This window comes from Heteronotia binoei, chromosome 11 (genome assembly GCF_032191835.1).
Source record: "Heteronotia binoei isolate CCM8104 ecotype False Entrance Well chromosome 11, APGP_CSIRO_Hbin_v1, whole genome shotgun sequence".
NCBI lineage: Eukaryota > Metazoa > Chordata > Lepidosauria > Squamata > Gekkonidae > Heteronotia > Heteronotia binoei.
Genome location: NC_083233.1, coordinates 64,532,354 through 64,557,663, shown reverse-complemented (window position 1 = coordinate 64,557,663; position 25,310 = coordinate 64,532,354). Strand labels below are relative to the sequence as shown.

Genomic DNA, 25,310 nt, shown 5'->3' with positions numbered 1-25,310 from the left:
AATGAAAATTAGAGGGGAGACCAGCTGTAATCCTTGTTTACGGACTCAAACTGCTGAGCTTGGATAACCAGCCACTTAACCTCTGTCGACCTAAGTAGACTTTTCGTCTAAAAGGGTGATCTGCACCCTAATCCTCTTTAGAGTTCATTTGCCACATTCCAAGTTAGTTTTTTTTTTAATTTGTTTGCGCTCCTTTTGAAGTGTTTCCCCAAGTCTGCATTAAAAAAAAATCTGCAAGTTTCTGATCAATGTTTCGGGATAAATCAGGGTCTCTGAGAGGGGGAGTTGTGGGGGGGACGACAAAATTCTGGGGAACCTTCTAGGTATATGGAGGCAGGCAAGTCACTTACAAGGAGTCCAGTGGCGTAAAGCTGCAGTACTGCAGTCTGAGCTCTCTGCTCACGACCTGAGTTCAATCCAGGTGGAAGATGGGTTCAGGTAGCCAGTTCTGCATTGACTCAGCCTTCCATCTTTCTGAGGTCAGTAAAATTAGTACCCAGCTTGCTGGGGGAGGGGGGGGGGCGGAGGGAAGTGTAGATGACTGGGAAAGGCAATGGCAAAAAAAGTCTTACCGTGAAAACGTCATGATGCGATGTCACCCCAGAGTCGGAAACGACTGGTGCTTGCACAGGGGACTACCTTTACCTTTTTAAGTCACTTACAATTTGTTTTCCTACCATGTTTGGGCTGGGACCCTCTTGCAGTTCCAAAAGCAAAGCTTTGGCTGAGTACCAGTGGCAGTTCACACCTGTCTGGATAGGTTTTTGAAGACCTGAGCTGCAGTATCAGCAGGAGACTGCCTTTGGAAAAACAAGTGGTGGAGGAGGAGGGGTTCAGTTTATTCCCTGCCCTTCACTTGGAGCCTCTCGCCACCACAGAGACCCTGTCAGGTAGGTGGGGCGAAGACAGCTCTGACTGAGAACAGCTCTTGAGAATAGCTCTGATTGAGAACAGCTCAGCTCTGCTGAGAACTTGTGACTGACCCAAGGTCACACCAACAGGTGCATGTGGAGGAGTGGGAAACCAAACCTGGTTCTCCCAGATTAGAGTCAAGAGAACCCAGCAGCCTGTGCGTCCCTGGATTTTGCAAGGGCAGGCTTCTTTCATCTGAAGGAAGGGAGGGAGAAGAGCTGAGATCCTCTGTAGGTTAATACACAGGCAGCTGGTATAAGTAAGGTAAACACTGGGGGAAATATGCATTGCAAGTTGCCAGGAGTCTGAAACAGCTGCAGACTTTTTAGTTGAGCTGTGTACCTATGATGAGCGAGATCTGAGTCCGGTAGCGCCTTAGAGACCAACAAGACTTTGAGAACGTAAATTTTTGAGAGCCAAAGCTGATTTACCAAGGCACCTTTTCCTGGGAGCTTTGACTTTTGAAAGCTCTTTCCTAGAATCATAGAGTTGGAAGGGACCTGCAGGGTCATCTTGTCCAACCCCCTGCACAATGCAGGAAATTCACAAGTACCTCCCTCTAACTTCACAGAATCAGCGTTGCTGTCAGATGGCCATCTAGCCCGTGTTTGAAAACCTCCAAAGAAGGAGAGCTCACCGCTTCCTGAGGAAGCCTGATCCACTGAGGAGCTCTTGTTGGTCTGTAAAGGGTGACTGGACTCGAATCCGGCTCTTCTGCTGCAGACCAACATGGCTACCCTCTGAAAACATACCTATGACGAAATCTTCAATATGAAGAGTCTTTTGAAAACATCGAAAGATGTCTACGATACCTGAACAGTCTAATAGAATGAGGCCGCAACTTGTTCCTTAAAAGAAAAACCATCTAAAACATTTTCTGGGTTGTCACCTGAAATGCATACACACACGTTCAGTGTTTCATCCACACTGGATTAAAATTGGTCCCTGGCAATTCCTAATTGAAGGCTTTTCAGGGTGTTTTCTCCTTCCCAGCATTTGTCTGAACACAAGGATAGGTTGAGGTTCCACAAAGGAGCCAAGCACATCCTCTCTCTCTCTTTGGACAAAAACAGCCTGCCCCTGTAGAATCCAAGGACACGCAGGCTGCTGGGTTCTCTTGACTTGCATTAAGCACAGGAAAATTCCTGCTTCAAGTAGTGTGCCTGAATTTGATGAAACATCTTGCTTCACCTTTGGGTTGCAGCTCACTCAGCATGGGAGGGGGAGAGAGAAAAGGAGGAGAAGCGCTTCCAACCTGCTCCTCACTCAAGTGCGTGTGCACACTGGGGAAGCTGGAATGCCCCAGGCTGAAGTCACAGCGGCTGTTGAGATGTGCTGTTTTTAATGGCTTATATTAGCGCAAGCTGCTTCTCTTTGAAAGAATGCAGTAAGCAACCCAGCAGGAGTAAAAAATGTGAAGGAAGCAGACTTCAGTGTGACATCATGGCTGAGCTGGAATTCCTCTGTAAGTTTGCCACAGCTGGGCTTAGCCTCTGCAGAGAGTAGGAGTGGGAAGCTGGAAGTATGAGCCCCCTCTATAGGGGTTTACGTATGACATTCATCTTTGGTTTTCAAGTTCATCACCATTTGGGTGTGTTCAATTTCTGCTCCAAGACTGTCATTGGCTGGATCTTGTTTTTGTTTGTGCTGTGCCATAGTAGTGGCACACCCATCTCTTGGATTGTGGACCTCTGGACTCATTTTGTAATATCTCACACCCTAGGATTGCCAGTCCCCTCATGGGGGATCCCCCACCCCCAGCTCCCATTTCCGGGTGCTCTCAAAAAAATGGCTGTTGGGCTTATGGTGTGACTTCAGTTTTGGGGAAAACCTGGAACTGACATTGCACCTCTCTTGGAAGCACCAGAAACTCTGTGGTAAAACTGTGCATTTTTGGCAGTTTCTAGAGAAGACTGACATTACTTCTGGATTTCCCTCAGAAGCAACATCCATCCTCTTTAGGAATTGCCAAAAACTGTGATTTTACCATAATTTTTCTGGCAATTCCTAGTGAGGCATGATATCACTTCTAGAGATTTTTCATAGTGACATCACACCCTCACTGATGGTTACTCCCCGCCCCATCCACCCTCAGTCTCCTTTTAGTTGCCAGGCTAGACGTGGCAACCCAATCACATACACATATATACTCACACAAAGAGAGCCAGTTTGGTGTAGTGGTTAAGTCCGCGGACTGTTATCTGGGAGAACTGGATCGGATTCCCCACTCCTCCACTTGCAGCTGCTGGAATGGCCTTGGGTCAGCCATAGCTATTGCAGAAGTTGTCCTTGAAAGGGCAACTGCTGTGAGAGCCCTCTCAGCCCCACCCACCTCACAGGGTGCGTGTTGTGGGGGGAGAAGATACAGGCGATTGTAAGCCACTCTGAGTATTAGTCTAATTCAGCAGGGCTCTTTTTAAAAGGAATGTTCTTCCCAGAAGTTAAATGAAAAGTAGGGGGAAAGTGACAGGCCAAAAAAAGGCATTTAACAGAAATCCTGGACTTCCACCTGGTTGGAAAATAGCACTGGTGTTTCATATTCTTAACTTTTCTGCCTCCATTTCTGGGGAGTGAACATGGCAGGGAGGTTAACTCCAGTCAGCAGTTTTCTGTACTCCCCGCCTAGCCCGACACAGCTCGATCGATGCAGGAAAGCTCTCGCGTCGGGCAGACCAGGCGGCTGCCAGCTGATGTTATTAATACAGGGTGACTCAGAAGGCCTCCCCCAAAGGAGACTGATAGCCTCAGAAATGATGTCAGGGCCTCTGGCTCCACCAGGTGCAGCCACATACTGGTCCCAAAATATTCCTCTTGCACTGCACGCTGAAGCCAGGAGGGTGTGCGGAAGCGAGGGATTAAGAGCTCGATTGGCTTGGCTGCCAGTAGAGTTCCAAAAGAGCCGAGAAGTTGTTCTCTTTGTGGTTTAGGGAGGCAGGCTGTGTAGCCTTAAGAACATTTGCTTGGAAGTCAGTCCGTTGAGTAGACTGCTGCTAAGGTTTCCATTGTTTACCTGCAAGCGGAGCAGCAGCCTGCATGAACCCTTTTCCTTTTGTTCTGCAGACATTTGGTTTCCTCAGACGTTGCATCTTCGAATAATAACAGCAGGAGTGGAATTCTAGCAGGAGCTCCTTTGCATATTAGGCCACACACCCCTGATGGAGCCAATCCTCCAAGAGCTTACAAGGCTCTTTTTTGTAAGCTCTTGGAGGATTGGCTACATCAGGGGTGTGTGGCCTAATATGCAAAGGAGCTCCTGCTAGAATTCCACCCCTGAATAACAGTAGTCTTTTCCCATGTAATTCTGTCTGAACTTCTTTAGATATGTCTGGAAGGTGTGGAAGAGAAAGGATGTTCTGTGCAGAGCAATAAAAGGGGAGAAAAACACCTCAGGTTATTGGCAGGGGGAGTTGAAAGTGGTTCCTGTGTAATACTGAGCTTCAGGTGTTGACCCACTGAAAAGACTCAAAAATTGCTCTGGCTCAGTGTGAGGGCATCAGGTTCAATCTCTGGTTAAAAAAAGGATTAGGTAATAGATGAAGTGAAAGACCTCTGTCTGAGACCCTGGAGAACGTCTGAGTCGACCAGACTGACCTTGGTGGACCAAGAGTCTGATTCTGAATAAAACAGCTTAGTGCATTTAAAAGCTCTGGAAAATGTTAACATCTACTTGAAGAAGAAGATGATATTGGATTTATATCCCACCCTCCACTCCGAAGAGTCTCAGAGTAGCTCACAATCTCCTTTACCTTCCTCTCCCACAACAGACACCCTGTGAGGTGAGTGGGGCTGAAGAGGGCTCTCACAGCAGCTGCTCTTTCAAGAACAAGCTCTGCCAGAGTTATGGCTGATCCAAGGCCATTCCAGCAGCTGCAAGTGGAGGAGTGGGGAATCAAACCCGGTTCTCCCAGATAAGAGTCCGCACACTTAACCACTACACCAAACTGACTCTCCTTGGGCCTTAAAAAGATAAAGGTGCAAGCACTGAGTTGTTACCAATCCATGGGGTGACGTTACATCATGACATTTCCTTGGTAGGCTTTTTATGGAGTGGTTTGCCATTGCCTCCCCAGTCATCTACATTCCCCCCCCAGCAAGCTGGGTACTCATTTTACCAACCTTGGAAGGATGGAAGGCTGAGTCAATGCAGAGCCAGCTACCTGAACCCAGCTTCTGCCAGGATCAAACTCAGGTCGTGAGCAGAGCTTGGATTGCAGCTTACCACTCCTATACCAGACCAGTAGAGAGTCCAGTAGCACCTTTAAGAGTAACAATTTTCACCTTTAAGACTAACAGATTTTACATAAGCTTTTGAGAAACACAGCTCTCTTTGTCAGATGCATCTGATGAAGAGAGCTGTGTTTCTCGAAAGTTTATGCTGCAGTAAAATTTGTTAGTCTTAAAGATGCTACTGGACTCCTTACTGTTTTGCAGCAACAGACTAATGTGACTAGCTCCTCTGGATCAATATCAGATCATTGGTGTTTGGAGTTAAATAGTGTCTATTTTGACTGGCAGTCTCTCTTGGATCTTAGCCACAGCGGGGTTCAGGGTAAAAAGAAACCAGTACTGATCACTATGGAATATCAATGAGAAAGTGACCAGAGTTGAATTTCCCTATATTTTGCTTCAGGCCAAGCAAGGGAGAATGTCCTGAGCAGTAAGCTGCAGTACTGCAGTCCAAGCTCTGCTCACGACCTGAGTTCGATTCTGGTGGAAGCTGGGTTCAAGTAGCCAGCTCAAGGTTGACTCCTCCTTCCAGCCTTCCAAGGTCAGTAAAATGAGTACCCAGCTTGCTGGGGGTGGGGGGGAGTGCAGATGACTGGGGAAGGCAATGGCAAACCACCCGGTTAAAAAAAAAAGTCTGCCAAGAAAAAGTCCTGATGTGATGTCACCCCTTGGGTCAGTAATGACTCGGTGCTTGCACAGGGGGGACTATCTTCACCTTTTACCTTTAAGCCCACTGGCCTTAGTGGATTTAGAAGCAGGCCATCTTGCTTAGTTTCGCATTATAATGTTACTTCCACCCCCTGGAGGGGTCTGTTCTAATATCTTCTCCCTGAAATGCTTTCAAGTGGAGATTCAAGGGATTGAATTTTAGGTATGTAAGGCATGTGCTCTACCACTGAGCCACAGCCTTTCTTCTTAGGTCTCCGCAATACATTTTTAAAAAGCTAGAGACGGCACTTGGAAATCATGGCAGATTCCTTGCTGCTGCTTCAGTCTCTTTGCAAGAGAGTAATTCTGATGAAAGGGAGGGGGGGAATAATCAACTCGCTTGTAAAAATTGTTTTACAGTATTTGACGGGGAAGATCTGCAAATGGTTCTTTGCCGCCTGTTCTTCGAAGTTAATTGCTTTAAAAACACACACACATAAGAAAAGGTCTTCTCCGTAATGAGCGTGCCCAAATTAATTACAAAACCTATATCAGTGAATGGCTTTGAATGTCTTCAACTGGCTGGTTATAACAAAATGCAGGTGCTGTATAAGTGCCTTTTGATAAAAGGAGGAAGGATCATTTTTGCAGCTGATACGTTTCTCCGTGGCCACAGTTTGTAATGTGGAAACATCACTGCTGTTTGTTTATCACAATTCCTGATTTTTTTTGCAGGTGTGTGTGTGTGTGTGCAAGATAACCAAGCCAGCCTTGGAATGCTACTAGCATTTACATTGCAGGGTGCACTTTCAAGCAACCTTAGCATTCTTGTTCTCCCCTGCATCCCAAAAGGGATGAGGCCCTCTGTCCTGATGCAGGCACTGCTGATTTTGAATTAAGAACAGATGAGAGAGCCACAAAAGAGCCATCTGAATCTCTTGCCACATAAGCTTTGGCTAGACTTTGGCACACACTGTGGCACTGAGGGGTTGGAAGAAGGGCAAGGGAGGTTTAAGGGCAGCACGTGGAGGCACTGCTGAGGGCCACAGACCTAGTGGCCCAAGTGTAGCAAGAAGGGCACTGGCTGAGAAGATGCTGGCTGTTGAGGCTGGAGTCACTTAGTCGGGAGAGGGCGTGCCTCTGGGTTGGAGAAGGGGCCAGGTCAAAGCTGGGTGAGGATTTAAGGATGGCTGCAGGGAAGCGTTGGGCTGTGCAGGGCAAGAGCAGTGCCCATGCCTGAAAATGGGAGAAGTGAGGGCAAGTGAGGGACAAGAGATGGTCAGGAAAGGGAGTGCTGTGAACTGCTCTGGAAACCCCACTAGCTGCAAAAGTCTCACATCCCACGCAGTGCCCATGCCTTCCTCCTATTAGCTTGGAGCGCCGTTTGTGACCCATCCTGCTGAGGCTATGTACCCTGGGCCTACGAGCGGTATGTAGGGCTGTGGAATGCAACCTGGAGACTCCACACATGCCAGGGACACCAGCTAGCCTTCATTTGCACCCACACTAATTAAAAAAAAAAGACTATTGCAAAGGGTTATAATGTAAGTCAGCAATGTGTCCATTGTCTGTAGGAGACATCTACAAAAGTTCTCCTGCTTGAGGACAAGACAATGTCACCTGCTTTTCTTTTCAAGTGAGGTAAGGCTTCCTCTCCTCAGTTCTGTGTTTGATCAGCCACAAGCAGGCCTTTTTTTTTTTTTTAGCAGGAATGCACAGGAACTCAGTTCCGACTGGCGGCCAGTGCTCCGGCTCAAAAATAGCCCTGGAAGACAGCCAATAAGCTCCTCCCTTCCCTGGCCTCTCCGCTTGGAGCAGGCACAAAGGGCTGGCAAGTGAGGGAAGAAGGAAGGGAAAGACTTCTATCTCAAGAAAGTGTATTGCTAATGAGCATCTGTGTTGGGATGGGTGTGGGGGCTGTTGATGCATAACACCCATCCATCCACAAATTTACCTTATTCTGTGTGTTTTCTCTACTGCTACTAATCATTAGTGACAGGGTGATGGCACTTTTGGTGACATCAGGGGGTGTGGCCTAATATTCTAATGATTTCCTGCTGGGCTTTTTCTACAAAAAAAGTCCTGGCTACAAGAGCAGGGTTGTGACTTGTGGGACTAAAGGAGCTGAAGTAGGTTTGCCCATCCCCAGGTGGGGGCAGGGGATTCCCCGGTTTGGAGACCCTCCCCCCGCTTCAGGGTCGTCAGAAAGCGGGGGGAGGGGAGGGAAATGTTTGCTGGGAACTCTGTTATTCCCTATGGAGATTTATTCCCATAGAAAATCATGGAGAATTGAACTGTGGGTATCTGGGGCTCTGGGGGGGGCTGATTTTTGGGGTAGAGGCACCAAATTTTCAGTATAGCATCTAGTGCCTCTCCCCAAAATACCCTCCAAGTTTCAAAAAGATTGGACCAGGGGGTCCAATTCTATGAGCCCCAAAAGAATGTGCCCCTATCCTTCATTATTTCCTATGGAAGGAAGGAATTGAAAAGGTGTGCCGTCCCTTTAAATGTGATGGCCAGAACTCCCTTTGGCGTTCAATTATGCTTGTCACAGCCTTGATCTTGGCTCCACCCCTAATGTCTCCTGGCTCCACCCCCAAAGTCCCCAGATATTTATATGAACATATGAAGCTGCCTTATACTGAATCAGACCTTTGGTCCATCAAAGTCAGAATTGTCTTCTCAGACTGGCAGCGGCTCTCCAGGGTCTCAAGCTGTGAATTGGACTTGGCAACCCTAAGCTGAAGTGTTTTGATTGTTACTGCCTTCCAGCCCTGAGTTTGGCCTAAACCCCAGCAAACTGCTGTTAGCTTGCAGTTATGAGTATGAACTGGGAGAGCATGGCTCAGATCACATCTCAGCCTGGCCCAGTAAAAATAATTAATGATTTAAGTGCCATCAAATTGCAGTAGACTTGTGGCAACCCCTCATAGGGTTTTCAAGGCTAGAGGTGAGCAGAGGTGGTTTGCCATTGCCTTCCTCTGCAAAGCAACCCTGGACTTCTTCGGTGGTCTCCCATCCAAGTACTACCCAGGGCCAACCCTGCTTAGCTTCCAGATTCTGATTAACTCAGGCTAGTCAGGGTTATTCCGGCTTCTCAGAGAGAAGTACACTCTAGCAAATCAGTGACCAAAATACTTCCTGAGTTCTAAGCTACAAGAAGGTTGAAATCAGATTCTTGCATGGCCCTAGATTATTATTATTATTAGATCAGGTCAGTATGGTTATGAGTATATTGAGAAATCCCTTTTTGTTTTGTGCATGTATGTGCTGACAGTGGGAAAGGAGCTGGAAAGCTGTTCAAGTGGTTTGGTTGGGTTTTCTTGTACACATCCATAATGTGGGCTAGGAAAACTGGCCTATTTTACAGAATTGCCACAACATTTCCTGGATTAGTACCTGCGAAAAGTATTTTGAGTGTTTTGTTATCATAAAATTTCCTATTTGTAAAAAACATCTTTATTATTTTGCTCCGTATAATTGAACTCTACAGGTATATTCTCATTCGAGTGAGGTATCTGTGTGTATCCATCTGATGCATATTACGTAGCATTTGTTCAAGGTTTGTGAAGCTTGCTCCTGTCTTGTACCTTAGAACGCCTTAGCCAGTGAAATCATCAGTAGCCTTTGATAGCTACAGAAATGATACATGAAGTCAGCAGAAACCGTTCCCATCCAGCAAGCAGACTGAGCAGGTTTTGTTTCGTATGTTTGTACAAACTGCAGCACTCTGCAAAAATAATTATGGGTACAAACAAAGTAGCAAGAGAAACGAGCCTGCAAGATTTAAAGTGCCAAGTCAGGAATGAGTGTGCTGGATTGCAGAGAGCAGGTTTGTCAGGCTGTAAAGAGCTACGCTTCCAAAACACTTTTAGTTTAATCTGCCATGCACCTGATCCATGGGTTCAGTTTGTAATCTTAACAGAACAGCTGGGCGGTGAGGATTTTCTCTGGGATTCCAAAATGAGCTGTGCTTTTGGTTGCTTGTTTTGTTGACGTGGAATTGAGCTAGCTGATCCGGTGGGTTCCTCCAACTCAAAAAGTGCTTGCAAGCTAAACCCAGACCCCTTTGGATCTGGTCCTGGGTTTGCATCAGGAAGCAGGGGGGAAAGGTAGGAGATGTGCAGAACTGATTTGCCATTGCCTTCCTCTGCAAAGCAGGAAGGTATCTAAGATGTCAGGAAGGTATCTAAGGGCCATACTTAGGGTTGCCAAGCCCAATTGAAGAAATATCTGGGGACCTTGGAGTGAAGCCAGGAGCCACTGGGGGTGGAGCCAGGAGCAAAGCTGTGACAAGCATAACTGAACTCCAAAGGGAGCTCTGGCCGTCACATTTAAAGGGACCACACACCTTTTAAATGCCTTCCCTCTATTGAAGATAATGAAAAATAGGGGCACCTTCTTTTGGGGCTCATAGAATTGGACCTCTTGGTCCAGTCTCTTTGAAACTTTGAGGATTTTTTGAGGCGAGGCACAGGATGCTATGCGGCAAATTTGGTGCCTCTACCTCATAAAACAGCCCCCCCCCCAGAGCTCCAGATACCCATGAATCAATTCTCCATTATTCCCTATGGGAATCAGTCTCCATAGGGAATAATGGAGTGCCCAGCAGACATTTCCCTCCCCCGCTTTCTGATGGCCTTGAAGTGGGGGAGGGCCTTCTACCTGGAGATTAGCAACTCTAGCCATACTAGGATGTTACCTGTGATATGAGTCAGGTCTAGTTCCCCCTGACCTGACTGTGTTCTTTTAAAAGACAGAACTAGAAGGGCTTTTTTTGTAGCAGGAATCCTTTGCATATTAGGCCACACCCTCTGATGTAGCCAATCCTCCTGGAGCTTACAGTAGGTCCTGTACGAAGAGCCCTGTAAAATCTTGGAGGATTGGCTACATCTGGGGTAAAGGAGTTCCTGCTACAAAAAAAGCCCTGGGAAACTAGCATTCCCAAGCACAGTGGGAGAAAAGGTCCCTCAGCCTTCCCTCCCATGCTGGTTTCACGTCTCCCCCACCCCCCAATCTCATTTTCTGGGGCCTTGAAAATACCCACTTTTCCTCCTGCTTCCTGCCATCCAAGGCTTTTTTCTCTCCAGAGTACAAGACGGTCCTGAAGCTGAGGTTGGGCTTCCTAAGTCCGATTGTCAAGACAGGCTTGATCTCCTACATAACTCTAATGAGGCTGGTTTTGTAGTCTCTGCCCCACTGCCTGGTGACCAGTGACCGACCAGCCCTTTGTTCTGGCTCAACCTGAACAATGTAAGGAGCGGAATGGGCTTTGTACTGTGAGCCACTAGGACATCCTGGGCAGGACATCCTGGGCCCCTCCTTTGTTTCCCTGAGCTTCATGTCTCAGCCCACTCAAAGCATTCTGGATTGTTCTTTTCCCTCCCCATTCCTGTAAGGCGAATGACCCAGTGCTGTGCTGAGAGTGAACCTGCCAGTTCTTGCTGTTTTGCCTTAAGCTTATCTATGCTTTTCAACCACAGAAGAGTGCCGAGCATTTGCAGAGGTGACTGACACCGATATGCAGATGAACTGTGCATCAGGAGCAAGCTACATTGAATTGTTTTCACACATTGCAGCTCCCATCTAGGAGGCACTCGAACCGTGAGCGTTAGAAAGAGTGTCTGCCTAGTGGCCGTAATGTCTGAATGCACTCTTGCTTGACTCCACCCCGATGGGCTGCGGTGTTTGTTATGGAACAGTTGCCTGTGTGGAATCCCTTGTGGGGCTGACTCCTCAAGAGCCCATGGCTGCTAAATGACGTAGAGACTTCCCACAGGGTGGAAACAGCACATGGTATGCTTTTGTGTGGCAGCGTGCTGTGTCGAGGGAAATATTATTCTGCCACGTTTTCCCAGGGGTGTGGTTGATGTGAGGCAAGATGTGCAGTGGTGAATCTGCAGCTGCTCGCCATTTTAATAATGAAGTGCTGCCCAGATAGACTTGTTTGTGCCCTTGTGTAAGACCTGAATCATAAATCTCCACTGGAAAATACCCAGAATCTGATTCAGTGTGGCTGGAGGATCCGTTGCATGAGTAACCTGCGTATGTTGATCACCAAGATGCCAGTGTTAGCAGCCCCAGTGAACGTTCAGTATTACCACGTGAAAAATCCTCAGGATTGAGATGATTCCTGGGGTTAATGCTTGCTGGGTAGTTACCAGGGTGACCCAGCTATCAATGACACAGACGCACTTTTTTGTCATTGTCAAAGCCAAAGCCAAAGTAGCAGTAATACTGAAAGTTCAGCCTAGATGTACCAGAAATGGCTTGTAGAATTGCCATGAGCTTCAGCAGCTGTACTCATAACATGTGACATCATCCACTCAGGGTAGGACCATAATGTTGTGACTGCACATAAGAACATAAGAGAAGCCATGTTAGATCAGGCCAATGGCCCATCCAGTCCAACACTCTGTGTTACACAGTGGCATTTTTTTTAATATATATATATATATATATATATATATATATATATATATATATATATATATATATATATATATATATATATATATATATACATACACACACACACTGTGGCTAATAGCCACTGATGGACCTCTGCTCCATATTTTTATCTAAACCCCTCTTGAAGGTGGCTATGCTTGTGGCCGCCACCACCTCCTGTGGCAGTGAATTCCACATGTTAATCACCCTTTGGGTGAAGAAGTACTTCCTTTTATCCATTTTAACCTGTCTGCTCAGCAATTTCATCAAATGCCCACGAGTTCTTGTACTGTGAGAAAGGGAGAAAAGTACTTCTTTCTCTACTTTCTCCATCCCATGCATTATCTTGTAAACCTCTATCATGTCACCCCACAGTCAACGTTTCTCCAAGCTAAAGAGTCCCAAGCATTTCAACCTGTCTTCATAGGGAAAGTGTTCTAGCCCTTTAATCATTCTAGTTGCCCTTTTCTGGACTTTCTCCAATGCTATAATATGCACACGTGGTTTGCAGGTAGAATGCCCTAAATTTAATCTCTGGCATCTCCAGTTCAAGGAATCTCAGATAGATTGGCAAGGAGTAGAATTGGTAGAGCATCTGCTTGGGAAGCAGAAGGTCCTAGGTTCAATCCCTGGCATCTCCAAAAAAGGGTCCAGGCAAATAGGTGTGAAAAACCTCAGCTTGAGACCCTGGAGAGCCGTTGCCAGTCTGAGAAGACAGTACTGACTTTGATGGAACAAAGGTCTGATTCAGTATAAGGTAGCTTCATATGTTCATATAGAGTTGAAAGGGACCTCCAGGATCATCTAGTCCAACCCCCTGCACAATGCAGGAAATTCACAAATACCACCCCCTCCTAAATTCACAGTATCCACATTGCTGTCAGATGGCCATCCAGCCTCTGTTTTAAAAGCTCCAAAGAAGGAGAGCCCACCAACTCCCAAGGAAGCCTGTTTCACTGAGGAACCACTCTAACTGTCAGGAAGTTCTTCCTGATGTTGAGCCGGAAACTCTTTTGATTAGCCAAGTGGAAATCTAAGTAGCTAAGTGGAAAGCTGTGGCTTCTTGTAGGACACCAGCAGTCTTCAACTGTTCTAGGTCTGGGATCCAGCTTTAAGACCCTGGTAATGCCGTGGGACCCACTTTGCTGCAAACATGCAATAGGAAGTCACATGACTCACATGACAGGAAGTGGAGGAGCCAAAGTTACGACTTTAAGCACATATAGAACATTGGAGGACACTGTAATAGGGGTGAAGAGTGGCCAGGAGAGGCTGGGGGAGCAGAAAGAGGAAAGGAAGAGTTTTGGCAGGAAGGGTGGTCGCTGCGTCTGTATATGCTAAAAATAAAAAGTGTTCTCTCTGCTTCCAAGCCACCTTGGGTCACTGTCTTTCCACTTCTCTCAGTGTGTGTGCAAAGAGTGACAGGAGGCATAGCATGCTTGGTGTCTGCACATCCCGACGAAGACAGAGGTCCTTTGTGTGGGTCGTGGCGCTCTGGGGAGGGAAATACCTCTCCCGGTTTTTGACGCTCTGGGGAGGGAAATACCTCTCCCGGTACCAGGTCAGGAGCCTGGGAGTTCTACTGGAGCCTTCATTATCAATGGAGGCCCAGATAGCAGCCACTGCCAAGTCGGCGTTTTTTCATCTGAAGCGGGCAAGGCAGTTGGCCCCTTTACTAGAGCGTCGGGACCTAGCAACAGTGATCCATGCGATGGTCACCTCAAGATTGGACTGCTGTAATGCCCTCTACATGGGGCTGCCTCTGTGCTGAACCCGGAAGCTGCAGCTAGTGCAGAACGCGGCGGCTAGGCTGTTATTAGGGCTCCCGAAGTGGGAGCACATACAGCCAGGGCTGTGCAGACTGCACTGGCTGCCAGTTACATACCGGGTTCGCTACAAAGTGTTGGTTATTACCTTTAAAGCCCTATATGGTCGAGGACCTGCCTACCTGAGGGACCGTCTTTCCCCATACGAGCCCCAGAGAGCACTGAGGTCAGCGGGGAAGAACAAGCTGGCTATCCCCGGGCCAAAGGAGGCGAAACTTCAGAACACCTGCACACGGGCCTTCTCTATTGTAGCTCCACACCTATGGAACCAGCTCCCGGAAGAGGTGCGGGCCCTGCGGAGCCTCGACCAATTCCGCAGGGCCTGCAAGACCACCCTTTTCAGGATGGCCTTTGCAGACTGCTGATTGAAGGATTGGTGGATTGATGGGTTCATCTAAATGACTCTCGCCTAAGTGACTCTCGCCATCATGCCGACCGACAGAATAGCACCAGAAATGCTTATTGTTATTGCTAATTTATGTTAACTGTGAATTAGAATGGTTTTAAGATTAATGTTGATTTTAAAGTTTTGTATAAATTACCGTATGGACATGTTGTTAGCCACCCTGAGCCTGCCTCGGCGGGGAGGGCGGGATATAAATAAAATTTTATTATTATTATTATTATCCATATTTGCAACATGTACTTTGATAGAGGAACAAAGAAAAGGGGGCTCAAGATCCAGTAGAAGGGATCATGTGTGGATGCCAGCCTCCAGGTGGGACCGGGGGATCCCCCAGCATTGCAGCTCATCTCCAGGCTATGGAGATCAGTTTCCCTGGAGAAAATGGCTGCTTTGGAGGGTGAACTTTATGGAGTTACACCCCAGTGAGGTCCCTGTCCTCCCCAGCCTCCATCTCCAAATCTCCAGAATTTTCCCAGGCTGTATCTGTCAACTCTACCCGCCCCCCATCCCCTGCTGGTGGCCAGTCAGAACTGGGCAAGTTGTGGCAACAGTAGGTTTCATTTCATTTCATTTTGTTCAATTTATATCCCGCCCTCCCCACCGAGGCGGCTCAGGGGCAGGGATCCCCTGGAAGGTCCTGACTTGTGAGTTAAATATCACTAGAGTAGAGGATATAATAGATGAACCAGTACTATGCTATAAAACAGTGGATGAACCAGTAGCCTGAAACAGTTTTGTATGAGTAGATGTTATATCTTCCCCATTCTAAATACCTCAGGGCAAGCAGGATATTAGTGCCATGTCCCAGTAGCTCCAGCAATATTGCAAGAGGGCTTGGAGGAGGCTGAAACCCCCCCATTTATCTCCTTGCAACATGGGCTTGAGAGGGTTCTCCTCTCCTGCAGGAATGGAAGCTTCTACTCCCGGATGCAGCTTCCCAGCCTGTAAAGCTTGGATGGAATATTGCCAATGTTTACTTTCTTCCCAAGGAGGGAAGAGACAGTGAGCAAATTGAGAGAGGTATGATTTCCACCCTGGCAACCAGGATGAACACTCGGTGATGGATTTCTGGACTGCAGGCTCCTCATTTCCCCCTTTCTAGGGTGGCTTCTTGCTGTTGTCTTTTACTGTCTGATTTAATACTGAACGAACATATCGAGTGACCCGAAGTAGCTCTTTGGGAAGAGAATTTAGATTGGTTCCTTAGGCGCAAGCTTGTTCCCATTCTTAACCTTATCTGTCAAAGCCTTTTTTTGTCCAGGGCCAAATGCATCTTTGGTGCTTTAGAAACAATGAGTTCCAAATGAACCACTCAGTCAAAGCGCGAATTGGAAGGCACATAATGAACGCTCTGCTTGGGCCCTTGAATTATTTTGCCAGCCTTCAGCTTCAAACCCTGCATGCAAAATTCAGCCTTTGGGTCTTGTTTGTGTGTTGTGATGCACTAATGCATAGAAGCTGAGCCGGGGGCATGGTGGTGGGGGGGGTTAGCCATGACAGCCAGCTGCAGCAAAAGAAAAAGTCTTGTCACACCTGCAACACTAACCAGGCCTCAGATTCAGCAGGAGCTCACAGGAGTGCAGCTCCAAATCTTCCTGAGGGATCCCTCTCATCCTCCCCACCTGCCTTTTCCATTGAATAGTAGGTGCAGCTGCATAACAATCCCTGGATTAGAAGAGCAGGCATCCAGCCAGCCACCAGGAGCTTTGCCATGCCCCCAGCAGCCCTCACAACCCCTGGAGAAGCCCGCAGCACCCTTTCTCCACTTATGTGATTTTGGGTGGCTTGCTGGCCTTTTGACTGGGGGTGGCGGCCCAGGAGAGCCCCAGGTGAGCGAGGCCTGCTTGGGCTGGCTGGATCTCTAACCAGCCCAAGCAGGCCTCGCTTGCCTGGGGCTCTCCTTTCTTGTATTGGGTTGCTTTTGGTTGTGGGGGCACATATGCCAGTGAGTTATGCCAGTGAGCTCTGCCACCTATTTTTCTACAAAACGGCCCCTGACACTAACAGAATGACAGTGGTAGAATCTTTTGCAGACTGGAGCCCATGGAAGAGAAGGGAATTTGAAGAAGTATCATGTACTAAGAGTCTGTGCCAAAGAAGCAAACTCAAGATGTTTTCCAGTGTGGTTACTGTGTTAGTTTGTTCCCGCAAGCATACAAAACCCCCAACCCCCCAGTCTGGTTAGCACCTTAAAGGTTTACAGATTTATAATGGCTTTCCCATTACCTGAACTGTTAAGCTCATTTGGAAGATGTTGATGGGTACGGAGGATAAACCAGCAGCATGTATCTGACCCCTCAGCCAAGTTTTGAAATTGTCCCCCAGACTAAGGAGCCTTCCTTCACCTTAAGTGGCTCTTTGGCTAAAGGAAGAGCTGCATAACTTGGAAGACTCACAAAGGATCCTACATGTGTACAACTCATGCACATAAGACTTGTCGCTGCGTGTTTGGCAGCCCTGCTTCTTCAGGATTCCCAGTTCGACATGCATTCCAGTTGCATGAATACATTGTGGCGCTGTCCAGATGAACTTGCCATAGGTGGGGAGTGATGAATGTCTGAAAAGAGTGACAAAGCGTTGTGACGACTTGACACTCCTCATGTTAGTCCAGTTAGTGTTTTTGTAGCTCAGCCCTCCATGCTGCATTTCCCATAAGACTTGTGTGGGGAAGAAGAGGAGGAGGAAGAAAGAAAATGGAGGAAAGAGAAAGGCAAGGGACACAATGAAGCAGTCGAATCAGACCACTGGTCCACGGAGATCAGTTCTGTCTACTCAGACTGGCAGTGGCTCGCCTGGCTCTCAGGAACAGGTTTTTCACATCACCTACTTCTTGGTTCTTTTAATTGAAGATGCCAGGAATCAATCCTGCTCATTAATTCCATTGAGTGCCCATGAATTCTTGTACTCTGAGAAAGGGAGAAAAGTACTTCTTTCTCTATCTTCTCTATTCCATGCATAATTTTGTAAATCTCTATCAAGTCACCCCCTCAGTTGTCGTTTCTCCAAACTATCAAGTCACCCCATAGTTGTCATTTTCCCTTCTAACTTTCATCATAGGGAAAGTTTTCCATCCCCTTCATCATTTGAGTAGTCTTTTTTTTGCACCTTTTCCGGTGCTATACTATCCTTTTTGAGGTGTGGTGAACAGAACTGTGCATAGTATTGCAAACGAGGTTGCACCATCAATTTCTACAGGGGCATTACGATACTGGCTGATTTGTTTTCAGTTCCCTTCTTAATAGTGCCCAGCATAGCATTTGCCTTTTAAAAATTGCTATCACACACAGGGCCAACATTTTCAGTGAGTTATCTACCATGACTCCAAGATATCTCTCCTGGTCAGTCTCTGCCAGTTTGGAGCCCATCAATCTGTATTTAGAGTTAGGATTTTTTGCTCTGATGTGCATTACTTTGCAGCTGCTCATGTTAAACCTAATTTGCCATGTTGATGCCCACTCACTCAGCCTCAACAGATCCCTCTGGAAAGTCTCACAATCCTCCAGACTGAGAGATTATTGTGTTGATGCGTAGGGAAACTGTACTCTGCAGATGTGGAGCTGAAACTGGGGGAGGATGGGTTGCCTGAGACCACCCAGTGAGTTGGTGACAGAGGTGAGATTTGAACCGATGACCTTCTGAACCCCAGTGTCCTGCAGTCTGCTGCTGGTCTCCTCGGAAGGAATGCCCTCAGGTCTAGGTTGCAAGACTCAAGAGCGTTGAAAGGACCTGGCACGCAGGCAGGTCCTTTCAATGCTAGTGCATGGGTAGCCAAACCTGCTTAATGTAAGAGCCACTTAGAATAGATATCAGATGTTTGAGAGCCACAAGACACAAACATCAGATGTTTGCGAGCCAGAAGGAAGAGTGGAAAGGTGAAAAGAGCAAATAGATGGGAGAGGTTGAGGTAGAAAGAAAGCAACTTTAATTTTAAATGCCTTCTTCAAGCCCCCTGCTGGCTTGGAAAAGTGATTTAAAGAGATAAATGCCTTCTTCAAGCCAGTCGACAGGGCAGTGGGGGCTTTGAGAGCCACAAAATGTGTGTGAAAGAGCCACAGTTTGGCCACCCCTAGTGGATCAGACAGCTTTCCCAAGCATCAGCCTAAATAGGCTGGGACAGGACCACAGCCAGGATTTTAAAAGTTGGGGAGTATTTAAGAAGGTTGGGGGGGCTCTTATCAGCTCCCCCGCCCCCCGTCTGCTGCTGCCATGAGTCAGGGCCACTGACTCAGGGTGCCTGACCTTCTCTCCCATCCACCCCTACTACCACCACCACTTGAGGACCCTTTAAATGGTGTGGGAGGGGCAGCAGCTGCTCCTGGGTACCCCTCCTCTGCATTTTAAATCATGGGGGAGGGGGCAGCCTCTAGCCTCTCAGTTTTAACCTCCACAGTAGTGGCAGAGGGGAGAGGGGAAGGAAGAATGGTCAGGGATACTTGAGTTGGGGTACCCAACAGGAAGTCAGGGGGCACCACAGACCCCCCTGTAGCCAGAGGCCTGGGCTGGGAAGTAATCAGGCTCAGCTGCCCTACTGACAGGACTTGGACTTCTCTGCTGCGGGGTGCTTTGGCCACAATCCTGTGAAGAATGATTGTTCTCACTGCCTGCCTCTGGGGTGGGTTTGTGTGCAGCCAGTGAAGCGCTTTGCCTTCCTTGGAGCACCTTGGTCTGGGCCTTCTGCTGTTGCCGATCCTGCTTAGTGGGAGCATCGCATGGGCAGGGGTTATGGGCCCAGATTTGCATCCTGACTTGCAGAGGTTGTTTCAGGGGGCAGTGCCAAGGTCTCCCCTGCAGGCTGGGACAGGGGGTTCTGGTTCTGTTGGAGTATTGTCAGCAGGCTCTCCCTGATCCCTCTGGTTCTCCTCAGTCACTGGACACCAGCCTTGACTCCTCAAGCTCCTCTCCTGAAGACTCGAAATCTGAGTCACTGGACTGGTCAGAGGGGATCATAAGACACAATTTATTCTTATAGCCACTTAGCTCTGCTATCCTCTGTGTGAGTCTTGAAAATGAGGGAAGGAGGATCGTGCCTGGAGCACAGATGTGGGTTGAAACAATCAACTGTTTAAAAAACCTGAATCTCTCAATGCAAAATTCAACAAAATGAATCTCTCAATGCAAAATTCGACAAATACACTGAATGTTCACAGTGCATTGTGTGGCCCCAAATGCCAGTTTCAGTATTTGCAAGAGGAGGCATGGGGCACAGGGAATCCTCAGCCTGGAGACAGGAACATGCTCACATAAGCTATATTTTTTAATTCCTAACCAAGACCAGACGAGCCAAGAGCTAAGGCATGTCTGACAAGGGAAGGAATTTGCAAATGACTCATCCATTTTTACCGCAAGTCTGTTTGCAAGCATGAGGTAAGCAGCAGGTGCAGAGAGGTGGAAAAATTCCAGGTAGGAGATTGTAGTAGTCTGTGGTATTGCCTAATCCTGACAGCTCTCCTGTAGTGTTCTCTGCTAATTTATTTCAAAGGCAGTTTGGGGAAAACAAAGTTATTATTTTTGATGTGTTCGCTCATCTCCATAGGGAACAGGTAAGAATTGACTCAAAATATTAGCCACACTGGTGTACCGTTTATCAGGCTTTTGTTGATTCAGAAAGACTTGGGGCATTTTCTCAACTGATGCAAAGAACTGTATTTTAGTCCTATTGTAAATGCAAGACGGAAAGCGAAAGGGACTCATTTTAAACTTGCACATGCATTCTGCTCACTCTGCTGGTTTGCAGACTTGGGAACTGGAATGACTGATTTATTTTGCTTTGTCACCTCTTTGCCCTATAAGCCATTTTCAGTGCGGGGGGGGGGGGGACCGCCCCAATCTTAGACAGTAAACTTGTTTGCAACCTGAATATAGTATAGTATAAACTGTCAACTTCCCAGGAATATAAAAGGTGTATGTGTAATTTGTATTTACATATTTATAATCATCATAATTTCTTGTGAAATGCTAAAATGTTAATTAGGTACTTCATAAATTTAAAATGAAAGGAGATATAATCCCGTCCCAACAATTTACATTTGGACAATGTATGGATTATCCTCTCATCTCTCCCTTGCTTCCAGTGTTCATGTGACTTCCTGCTTTCCTGAATATCTCATGTGGTCTAGAATAGATCAGCCAATTAATGTAGCTTCAACAGGTGCTCTCAGAAAATTAACTGGTCCCATGGGTTAATTTGCATAATGGATGCAGATTGCAGAACTGTTTCTTTTCCCCCCTTTGGTGCAGAATTTTTGATTCTAGAAAACCCTTGGAGTCTATGTAGCCCTTGAATATAAGACAGATGTCCGGTTTATTTTTGTTCAATTGGAGTGTTTTTAAGACCCCCTCCCCCATTACTTTAAAGTCTGCATAATCTGGCATTGATTCTTGAAGTATTTATTTTATTTATTTTATTTTATTCGATTTATATTCCGCCCTACCCCGCTGAAGTATCTGGAGGGCAGGGCTGCTGTGTGTGACTGCGAGCAGTTGAATTTGGGATTCTCTTTGTGTATTTAAATAATTTTGTGATGATTGTTAATAATCGTGGACTTGAGGCAGAGTTAGCCTTCTTTTTCTTTATGTTGTATTGAATTTTATTTTAGTATGTAAACCATAGAACAGGAAACAAATAATAACAGCATTGAACCGTTACAACAAACAAGGTACGTGTGTCATATTGGAATGTAAATGCTTTTTGTTAACAGGCCAGGAAACCAAATGCAAGCCATTTCTGAACAAATCCCTTACAGTGCAGGGCTTCTTACCAGCTGCTTCCTTCCCCCCTGTCCCCAAGCATCAGCAAAACTTTCTGAATGTACTATTATCTTAGGGTTGTCAAGCTCCCGCCAGGGGTTGGGGAATCCCCTGGTTTGGGGGGGCCCCAGCCTGCCAGCATGGAGCAGGCCACCGGGGGGATCCCCGCCCCCAAAGAGCCCTGTCATTGCACAATGTGCCCTGCATGGTGACATTACCCAGAAGTGATGTCATCGTCACACCAGGGATGGTCTAGGATTTGCAGTAAAACTCTATGGTACCTTGCCTTCAAAGACCCGAACCTTCATCAAGGGGCAGCTGTGATTTGTACAAGAGCCCCAATGACAGCACTCCCCATACGGCCATGGCCCATGTTTCATAAGATGTGAAATGTCTTGCCATTGTGCTGGGCGATGCTTCGTCCCGGTGCCATCTGCTAATTAAAAGGACGTAGCCTTTGCAAAGCCGTTGGCTGTCTGGGTTGGAAATTTTCCTGGAGCTTGATCAAACAACCTCAGGGATCGCAGGGCTTCTTTCCTCCAGGGTTTTAGAGCTTGTGTGGACTTTCCCACAGCCCCGGAGTTAAAAAAATCACCCTGTGGGGGTGTTCGCTTAGCTGTACTTCAGATATGGCTTGACAGTGAAAAGTGTTGATAGCCCAGGATTGTCCCCAGGGCTTTTTTTGAGCAGGAACGCAGTTCCGGCTGGCTTGGTGTCAGTGTGTGTGGCCTAATATGCAAATGAATTCCTGCTGGGCTTTTCTTACAAAAGAGGCCCTGATTGCCTCATCTTTTCCTCTTCCCTTTGGATTCCTTTCCAACCCTGAGAAGGTTTATTGCCAGGGCTGAGGGACTTACATGGACTAATAGCTGTGCCGGCTGGGCAACTGCAGCAGGGAGGGGAAGTAGAACAAGCTTGTAGGCTACTCTGAGATACGTAGAGGAAGGCTGGAGTGAAATCGGAATGGCTACAGTTCTGACTACCCAACAGTGCTATATAAATAACCCTGGATGATTGCACCATGGTCTGCTGCTCATAAGGTGGTTAGAGACTCTGTTGGGTGTCAAACATGTGGCCCGCGGGCCAAACCGGCCCCCGGAGGGCTTCAATCAGGCTCACAAGGCTCTCTTCTTCCCCCTCCTGTCCTCATCCTGTCATGCTCCAAAGGCTGCCAGGATGTTCCCAGCTCCTTCTGCCTTCTTTTTGCAGAGGCTAAAGCTGAAAGCAAAGCTGCAAAGAAAATATGGAATGGATTTCCCACTCTGGCTTCCGGACAGAGCAGAGGTGAACAGAATATCCGCTCCATGTTTTCTTTGCAACTTTGTCTATGTGTTTCAATGGAGAGGAACTTTCCAGCATTCTTATGGCCAGCTGAAGCTTCCAGGAGTTGTGTCGTTGCAAACCAAGTGTTGCTACCTTGAGCCAGGTGTGTCTCTTCTCAGTGGAGTGAGAACTAGTGCCTAGTGAGTACTCTAACTTGGAAACCCACAGCCAAAGGGGGATATGACACTGGAGAGCCATTGCTAACCTGAGTAGACCCGAGTAGGGGTGGGGGGAGAGAAGCTTGAAATGCCTTGCCATTTCATGTTTTCCCAGACTGAGAACATTTTATTTTTAAAAGTTTCTGCTGTGAACTTTGTGCTTTTTCTTGATGTTTTTATTTTTAAAATTGCATTGCGAAATCCCACTACCCCCCCTTTCCATTTTAAACAAAATAAATTTTGTTTAAGAGTTTTAAGCATGTTTGTATTTTAAGTTAAAAATTAATATATTTAATTGTGTTGGCCTGTGTCCTCTATAAAGTCTATATCTCTGCTATCTGGCATAACATTTTAGGACATGCATGGCTCGGCCCCACAAATTCCCATTTATGTCCGATCTGGCCCTCTTAACAATTGAGTTTGACACCCTTGTTCTATAGCCTGCCTGGTTTATTGGTTAACTTGCCTAGTCTCAGATGAGAGAGAAGGTCATGTGAACCAGTGTTTTGGGAAAGGGATCAAAGCATTGTTCCTTGGTGGGAAAACAAAAGCGATTTCAGTGCATTTTAAGCCATTGTTTGCCAGTGGGTTTTGCTCTTTTGCACAGTAAAATCCAGTTGCAAAAGTGCATGCGTGAAAACACCCCAGATGGCAAACGGGTTACATATTGACGATTCCTTTTGGACTAGTAGCCTGTTCATTAGGTCTACTGTTGGAAGCCTTCTTCCAACTTGGGGGGCAGGGGGCAGAGACTGCAGATGCTACTGCAAATGCCACCAGCTGCCCTCCGTGGCCTGGTCCTCCCTCAGCTTCAAAGCGATGGGTAATTACTCTTTTCTGAAGGTCACCAGGCACTCTTCATTCATCACATGGGCTTGAGCACTGCCCTTTTGGAAAAATACAGTGCCATGATTAACGGGACGCTACGTATATTTTAACTGGCTTTGATGTCACTTATGATTTAATGCTCTAATATGTTCATTTTGCACCTTGTCTATCAAGTGTTGGGGGGGTGGGGGGGATAGAAGAGAAACTCTTGAGTGAGCTCAAGGAGCCGAAGGAGCCCCAACAGATATCTTTCTTGTCAAAATGAGGAATGGCCATTTATGATTTTAAGGGGGAGCTAATCTGGAGGAAATGCACAGCACGTTAGGATCCTTCTAATGGAGAGAGAAGCAAAGGGATGTGTGTCTGCGTGCACACACAGGTGGGTTGCCAACTCTGGGCTGGTAAATTCCTGGAGATTGGGGGGGGGGGAGACTTGGAAGGGCAGGGTTGGGGAAAGGGAGGGACGTCAGTAGGATAGAATGCTATGCAGTCCACATTATAAAGTAGCCGCTTTTCCCAGAGAAACCAGCCTCTGTCCTTTAGAGATCAATTGGGATTCTGGGGGATCTCCAGGCCCCACCTGGAGGCTGGCTACTACCCTAGTGCCTGGTGCTGATTTTCCCCCTCCTTCTCAGTATTATTTCCCTTCTTTTATTTTAAGTGCCCGCTGCTGGCCTACTCCAAACTAGCCCCTGCAGAGGCAAAGTGTGGCACCTCCCTGCATGCTTGCCTGTTCTTGAAAAGGTATTTACAGCCTCTCTTTGTCGCCCGCCAGGTTTTCTGCGGGAAAAGTTTGGCGGCTTTCTGTGTATCAGCAGCCGCCGGCAGAAAGAGTGGAGGGCCGATTGCCTGCTCGTCCATTAAGGGAGACACTTCAGATGGTTAAAGTAGCATAAAAGCCCTCTTTGTCGTCTTGGCGAGACAGCCTCCATTTCCACCTTCTGATGAGCAGTAGCCGCATGGCTGAGTACAGCTCTCCTGTCTCTCCCAGAGTCTTTCTTTCTTTCTTTCTTTCTTTCTTTCTTTCTTTCTTTCTTTCTTTCTTTCTTTCTTTCTTTCTTTCTTTCTTTCATCCATCCATCCATCCATCTCCACTTTCCAGGAAACAAAAGCACTTGCACTTTTCCGTGTTCTACATCTGAAAGAAGCTGGCCTGAAAAGCAACCTAGTTGACTCGATCAAGGAAGTCAGGGCCCTCAGTTTGCAAGACCAAAGCAAGGCTGTTAATGACAGGACATTTTGGAGAACATTGACTTATGAGGTTGCCATATGTCAGAAACAACTTTTAAAAATATATATGCAGGTGTGTGTGTGCACGTGTGCCCCTTAAGTCATGGTGACCTCTGGTGACTGACCTCTACTGGGGCCTGAAGGATATTCAGGGAGGTGGCTGAATAAAGCCTTCCCCCCCATCTCTGGAAGTCTCCCATCCAAGTACTAACCACAGTCAGCCCTGCTTAAGCTTTTGAGATCTGACGAGATCAGACTTGCCTAGGCTATCCAGGTCAGGGCGGTTAGAAGCAACTTGATGGTGCTTAAGACTCACAGAGAAAAAAGAATCTCTCAAAATGCTCCAGGAAATCTTGTAATGGTCTTTCCCCTTCCCTTTCTTTTCCTTCTCTCTTCTCAGAGGCAGTGATTTTTTTAAAAAAATACATAATCTGCTTTATCTGAGAGCCAGTTTGGTGTTGTGGTTAAGTGTGCAGACTCTTATCTGGGAGAACCGGGTTTGATTCCCCACTCCTCCACTTGCACCTCCTGGAATGGCCTTGGGTTAGCCATAGC

General features: G+C 47.1%; 1 protein-coding gene across 10 annotated transcripts in view; it reads left to right on the top strand.

Annotated features, from left to right (window-relative positions):
* ARVCF (ARVCF delta catenin family member) overlaps positions 1–25,310 on the top strand; it is a 628,036-nt gene that overhangs the window by 350,840 nt on the left and 251,886 nt on the right. The window contains exon 1 of one of the 10 annotated variants that reach the window (XM_060249541.1): positions 19,901–20,009. The exons of the other annotated variants lie outside the window; for them this stretch is intronic. The gene's annotated coding sequence lies outside the window, so the exon portion shown is untranslated. Of the gene's footprint in view, positions 1–19,900; positions 20,010–25,310 lie in introns of those variants that run through there. 10 annotated transcript variants of the gene reach the window in all.